The sequence below is a fragment of the Penaeus monodon genome, chromosome 7, assembly GCF_015228065.2.
Source record: "Penaeus monodon isolate SGIC_2016 chromosome 7, NSTDA_Pmon_1, whole genome shotgun sequence".
Lineage (NCBI taxonomy): Eukaryota > Metazoa > Arthropoda > Malacostraca > Decapoda > Penaeidae > Penaeus > Penaeus monodon.
Window position 1 is genome coordinate 51,492,656 of NC_051392.1, and position 6,913 is coordinate 51,499,568.

General features: G+C 39.3%; 1 long non-coding RNA gene across 1 annotated transcript in view; it reads left to right on the forward strand.

Moving 5' to 3' along the window:
* Positions 1–2,947: 2,947 nt before the first annotated feature.
* LOC119575439 overlaps positions 2,948–6,913 on the forward strand; it is an 8,164-nt gene continuing 4,198 nt past the window's right edge. The window contains exon 1 of the long non-coding RNA XR_005228981.1: positions 2,948–3,066. This is a non-coding gene — a long non-coding RNA (uncharacterized LOC119575439). The remainder of the gene's footprint in view (positions 3,067–6,913) is intronic.

The window sequence follows — 6,913 nt, forward strand, 5'->3', positions numbered from 1 at the left end:
ACACACACACACACACACACACACACACACGCACACACACACACACACACACACACACACACACACATACACACACACACAGTACTGAGTCCCACTTAGCGTGTTAGTGATGGATATGTCAAGCGCCTTCAGGGGAATTGGGAGGCCCTTGTGCAGCACGCATACAGAGGCTGCACATTCCTTTGTGAACTCTCTTTCGTTGTCTCTTCTCTCTTCTCTCTCTCTCTCTCTCTCTCTCTCTCTCTCTCTCTCTCTCTCTCTCTCTCTCTCTCTCATTTTTACTTTCCATCCCTCACTCGCATCTTCACTCCCTCTCAAAGTATATTTCTTTCTCACCCTCTCCGTTCCCCCCTTTTTATCGATGTGCTATCCTACTGATTTATTAACTTTATCCTGATTATTTGACAAATAAAATCTTTTCCCCAACCCATTCACAACCTAGAAGACACTCCCCAAACAACCAAGTGACGTTTGGTTATCCCATCAACCGGCGATCTTCACTATCTCGTGCCTGTGAATACCTCCAATTTGTCAGGCAGATCCCTCCCACGATGCCCGATGCTTGTTATCTGATGGATATAAAGCACACCACTTTGTATCCACGACGCCAGAGAAGGACGATTATTTATCCGTTGTCGCGTCGAAGGTAATGGTGATGGCTTTTGTCGAGTCGCTGCTGGCTTCTAATGCGCTCTGCGGGTGGGCTGGGTCGAAAGGGAGTTGCGATGGATACAAAACAAATAAAAGGAGATGGAAGAGAAAATTGTAATCAACCCACAGTGGGATATTTTTTTAAATCTTATATCCGACGATACCTCGGAGAATCGCAGTGTTTATCCCATGATTTTACGCGTCTTTGAGCACGTACAGGCGAGGTTCTCCCGATGACTAAACATGGCCGGCCACAGGGAGTGCCGAAACTCAGATTTTTTGGCGTGAGTCTTTTCCCTTTTTTTTCTGTCTCCCTCACTCCTTCTTTTTTTTTCTTCTTAAGCCATTTATTCAAATGACTTGCAGATTAGGCGTGTCTTAGAGAGTCTGACTTATGACCTTTATTGTTTATAGGATCTTTTTTTATGCTCTTCTCCCTAACGAAATATGATGTATGGGTGATCGGGATTCCCAACACTACGCTTGCAGTCAAACGTCTTTCTCCCATGTTAAGCAAGACAAGCAATACAGTATATCATTCTCCTTCCGACTTTAATGATGCAACTGTAATTGCAAATGTCGAAGGTACGGTGGAACGTATTAATGATTGATAAATAATGAATAAATAACGGTAAACAGAAAAAGAAACTCTAGAAATAAGGATAAGATTTTTAACGATAACAAAAGACAAGCACATTATCCCGTCCGCGTGTTACTGATCATAGAATCCCATAGGCTTATATGAATGAAGGTATTCGTGATCTCATATGCATGCCTTGGTGGTGTACGCCCACGTGCGTGTATTCGTACGATCATATCATACAAAGTGCTTATTATAGAGAGGTACGTTTGCACACACCTAGGAAACCGTTCATTAGTATTGTTGTTGTTTCATTTTTTTGTCTTATTCTTCTTCATGTTACTATTATTGTTGCTGCTTTGTTCTTTTTGTTATCATCATTATCATCGTCATCGTCATTATTATCATTATCATCATCATCATCATCATCGCCATCATTATCATCATCATCGTCGTCGTCGTCATCGTCATCGCCATCATTGTCATTATCATCATCGCTATCATTATCATTATTATTATTATCACCATCGCCATCGTCATTAGTATCATTATTATCATCATTATCATCGTCATCATTATCATCACCATTATTATCATCATCACTATTATCATCATCATCATCATCATCATCATCATCCATCATCCAACATCATCATCATCATCATCAACAACAACATCATCACCCTCACCACCATCATAATCACAATCACAATCATCATCGCCATCCATATCAATATACTCAACAAGTGACATAGTGGACAGTGCCATTTGGTCGATGAGATGCAGTTTTCGCGCGACAAAATAGGTAATGATTAAGATCATGGAATTTGAGCGTCTTGAAGTGGTAACATGACTTTGGTTTTGCCTCCAAACCTGTACCCGAGTATACTGTATAGTGTGTTGATACCCTAAGCTTAATCTGGTCCCTATTGTAGGCTCCCTACGAGACAATTTATTGTAGATCGAGATTTATGCCATAGTGCCAGACGATGCCATGCTCATCCTTCTTCATATTTTCTGTAGTTTAAAGCTAAGGATCAGAATCTCTAAGAAAGCAGATAAGTTTTTTTTTTTTTTTGTCAAGAGACATTTGGTATTGCATAGTGTAGTTCTTCGAAAAATTACACTCTGTTTTCTAACCGAATCAGTCTTGTCACAGGAGGATATTCCAATATGAGAGAATACCCACTACATGAATATGGTCCATGATATTTCTAAATCTCATGTTTTCCAAGTCAATATATATCTTGGCTGTTAGTTAAGAGAGTCCGGTAGCAAAGGTGATCACTCCCTTTCATTATAGTATGGCGTATGAATACAGACTCGGCATCGTATGTGCATATCTAAATTGAAATTTACACGTTTTCTGGGAGAGAGAGAGAGAGAGAGAGAGAGAGAGAGAGAGAGAGAGAGAGAGAGAGAGAGAGAGAGAGAGAGAGAGAGAGAGAGAGAGAGAGAGAGAGAGACTACTACATTTTGTTTTGACAGGCGCTGTTGTTGGCGGGTCATTTTCACTAAACACCTTGCTCCTCAAACTGAAACTTTGTCCTTGTTTTATCTACAGTAAAACGGTATCGCAAACTTATCTTAAAACAGACTGAAAACAAGTGAACGACTCAATGTTATTCTACACAACATTTTCTTTACAACGACTTCCCATCCATGGATAGTCGTTGGCTAGTTTCCAATCTGCCTTCAGTATATCTGTGATATGGACTCAGACAGACATTCTAACATATTTTACTGAAGTGTGGACGTAAGACCTGAAATGGATTGGAAGAGAATTGTCATTTCCAAAACTCATCAGCTCTGATTCCACAGTTTTCACTGAAACGGTGAGTGACTCGTATTTGTTTTGAGTGATTTTTCAACGGGAGTTTTAAGCAAATATTCTTCAGTGACGGCCTCCTCTGCGCTTGTATAGGAAAGCATTATGTAGAGGTATGACACCTTGAGGTTGGGCGTCCGTTGTATAAGTTTGGCATTATATTTCACTCTCTTTCGCCTTCCCCATTTATTTATTGTTTTCTTTATCTTATTTCTCATTATTTCTTCTATTAAGTAAAAAGTGAAACAGTCGCTTCTTGACTTTATAGGATTTGTCTTTTAATCCTTTATCATATCGCCATAGCACTGCTGTCGTGATGGAAAACACGGGGTATGTAGTGGTGAACACTTGCCTCATTCTGTGTGAGCGAGTGAATATTATCTTAATTCCCCTATTCTTCTCTTATTCTCCTTCTTCTTGTTCCTCATGTGATATGCAGTTGGGCAGTACCTATGCTTGTTTGTTATTCACATTTTTTGCTAACGTGAGTGGGTGGTTTCAGGGGGAGTGATGACATAGGCGGAGTAGGAATGCTTCGATAGCCTCTGTCATGGGGTCGCGAGTTTGCCTTTGTTTTGGTGATTTAAAAGTGGTGACATAGGGTTCTGGTGCAGCTGGGTCAGTGGCTGCATGACCTGGTGGGTAGTAAGGAGGGGGGGGGGACTAGGTCATTTCATTATTGTTATTACTGTTATTGTCATCATTGTCATTATTGTTATTGCTATTATTATCATTACCGTTATTCTTGTTGTTAATATTATTATCAAAATTGGTGTGATATACCTTTATTGTTATGATTATTATCATTATCATTGCTATTGTTTTTGTTCTTGTAGATCATTAATAATAACAACAATAATAATAATAATAATAATAATAATAATAATAATAATAATGATATTACTACTACTATTATTATCATACTAGTATCAATATTATTTTTATCAATATCACTTTAGTAGTATCAGTATTATTATCATTTTTATACTTATACTTTTACTGTATCTTCATCGTCAATATTATCATCACTGCAACTGCAACTACAATTATCATCCTCATGGATTCAAACTCAAATTCACTAAACCTTGACAACCATGGCACACTTCAGTGCGCACACACTCAAGCACGCACGCACACGCACACGCACACGCACACGCACACATACATACACACACGGATATGACGGTAGCTATATTTCTCATCACGTGAAGAACTGTATTTTTTTTTTTTTTTTTTTAAGAAACAATTTCTTTCTATTTGATATAAAACACAGCCACTCCTGGATATTCATAAGCTTACTGACTCATTCTGAAATATCCCTTCATTAAGCCTCCCTACGCTATATTGGATTCCTCTCTCCATTAACCTCCTTCCTATGCATTGCAAAGTTGCTAAACGGATAAATTAATCCACGAATCATACATAAAAATACATAATAGGAAAATTCACTAATAATGAAAGAAAGGAGATAATGATAAAAAAAAATCCTAAATACAGTTTCCTAGTAATCAACTCCGCTGCATTAAAGTTTTCTTAATTACTTGCTATACCACTCACTATAACACTACGAAAGGTATTTACACGCGTTCTATGTGAAGAGATTAAGAGTAAATCAACTTCAATAATCATTTATTTCTCAACACCCTTTTGTCATCACTAATCCAATCACCGTTGTCATCGCGTTCTTTGTCTGCACGATTAGGAAAAATGAACCTTATTCGCCCTGGTGGTATTTCATGTCAACTCTAACACGGGGAGAGAGGTAGCGAGCGACTTGGGCAAACAGAATCTCGTTGGCGGTAGTCAGGATTTTGTGTTCGTTTTGTCTCCTCGTTTTGCCTGTCTGTGTCTGTCTCTGTCTCGCTCTCGCACTCGATCTCGCTCTCTTGCTCTCGCTTTCGCTCTCTCTCATTCTCTCTCATTCACTCTCACTCACTCTCATTCACTCTCACTCACTCACTCACTCACTCTCACTCACTCACTCACTCACTCACTCTCTCTCTCTCTCTCTCTCTCTCTCTCTCTCTCGAACAGCCTTTATTCTCTTCATTTCATTCCTATCCCCTTTCCTCCTGTTCCACCCATTCCTCCTGCTACTACTCATCCTCTGCTTCCTCCTACTCCTATCCCTCTTCATACTCTTACTCCTGCTCTTTCTCCCACTCTACTCCTGATCTTCCTCTCCTCCCCTCTCTACCCCTACTCTTTCTTCTATCTCCTCTTCCTCTCCCTCCCTCCCCTTCTCCCTCTCCCTCTCCCTCCCCCTCCCCCTCTTCCTCTCCCTCTCCTCCCTACACCCCTTCTTCCTCTTCCTCCCTATACCCCTTCTTCCTTTTCCTCTTCCCAGTTAACACGAGCCAGGCATAACGAGCACCGACAGACACCTCCGCCCAATAACGAATTTTCCAATCACTTCTTAACCATGACAAGATGACTTTTGTAACCCACACTAACCAGGCTGTTTCGAGTGTTTTGTCAACGTCACAGTCCTATTATCCTTCTGGGCTTGGGTTGCCGGTGAGAGCTTTTCGTGGTCTTTTATATATATGTATGTATATGTTTTTTTTATTATTATTATTTGTCTTTTTTTATTTGTTGGTTTTGATTGTTGATTTGGGTTGATTGGGTTTTTAGTTGTCTTTTTTTAATGGATGAGATTTGGTTATTTTCGGTAAGAATAGGATGTTTTTAGAAGAAAAAAATATTGTAGGTTAAAATGGCGAAATGTTCTTGATTCTTCCGCTGAGGTTTTCCGTGATTTTATGTTATGTTGTTTTTTTTTTTCCTGACCATCCAGGCCCAACTATTTTGTCAACGTCAGACGCCTCTTCAGGAAAAAGGGAAGAAAAAAAAAAAAGAAAAAAAAATCCACGCATATGAATTATCCCCTTAGGATATTGTATAATTTACGGCATTGTCTCCATTCTAAACCCTCCTTTTATATTTTTTAAATATTAGCGTATGTCTTTAGATACTCTTTTATTGCAGAACTATAAAATCGCTCGTAGGATAATGACAGAAATAATGAATATTTATAGTCATCTGGAGAGAACCTGCACATTTATAAAAGTCAGGCCTATCGCATAGAAAATGGCGTACGAGGCGCTTTGTCCTAAGGGGTGGGTGCCGGCTTCATTTGCATACATATTTTTTCTGCTCACCCGCATTATCCACAAGGTGTATCCTCATTAGGAGAGTCTCACCTGTCCGCACGCTTATGTATGTGCGCCTTCCAATGAATCCAGGTGGGTATTATCTTATTATCTACGATTTTCGTTAAGATGTAGGATAGGCTGCACGGTTTCTGTTGATTGGTGTGGCGGTAAATTATGCCTTTCAATTTAATATACGTATACATATACATACACATCTAGATCTCTCTATGCTTATCTATCTGTTTATCTATCTATGTCTGTATATTTCTACCTATCTATTTATCTACCGACCTATTTATCTATCTACTTACCTATTTATCTCTCTGTTTAGATACCTATGCTCCCATGATCATAATGATTGCTCCTCATTTCTATTAAAAATGATAAAAAAGGTATTGCACACAACACCAAAATTGATATATCGATAACCAATTTTTCTTTCTTTCTTTTTCTCTCTCATTCCGTTCCACCCCCCCCCCCCCCTTTTTTTTTCTTTTTTTTCCCTTCTCTCTTCGTCTCATGGTTTTCATAATTGATAGTCCGATGAAATGTGCTATTGTTTCTCTCTCTCTCTCTCTCTCTCTCTCTCTCTCTCTCTCTCTCTCTCTCTCTCTCTCTCTCTCTCTCTCTCTCTCTCTCTTTATTAATCAGTCTGCGTCTTCCTTCTTCCCTCGGGCTGTAAAGAGGTCTTGGCCGGAC